We start from the raw sequence: 358 nt of genomic DNA, 5'->3' as shown, positions 1-358 counted from the left end.
GAACAGGTGAGTATGAGTAAAGTCACAGGTGAGTGTGAGTAAAGTCACGGGCGAGTGTAAGTAAAGTCATAGGTAAATATGAGAAAAGTCACAGGTAAGTATGAGTAAAGTCACATGCGAGTGTGAGTAAAGTCACTGGTGAGTGTGTGTAAAGTCACGGGTGAGTGTGAGTAAAGTCACGGGTGAGTGTGAGTAAAGTCACGGGTGAGTGTGAGTAAAGTCACAAGTGAGTGTGAGTAAAGTCATAGGTAAATATGAGGAAAGTTACAGGTAAATATGAGTAAAGTTACAGGTCAGTGTGAGTAAATTAAGTTTGTAACTTTACTCATATTTACCTGTAATTTACTCACACTCACCC

The sequence above is a fragment of the Priapulus caudatus genome, unplaced genomic scaffold (genome assembly GCF_000485595.1).
Source record: "Priapulus caudatus unplaced genomic scaffold, Priapulus_caudatus-5.0.1 Scaffold9009, whole genome shotgun sequence".
Taxonomy (NCBI): domain Eukaryota; kingdom Metazoa; phylum Priapulida; class Priapulimorpha; order Priapulimorphida; family Priapulidae; genus Priapulus; species Priapulus caudatus.
Note: the sequence above shows the minus strand (reverse complement) of the source record.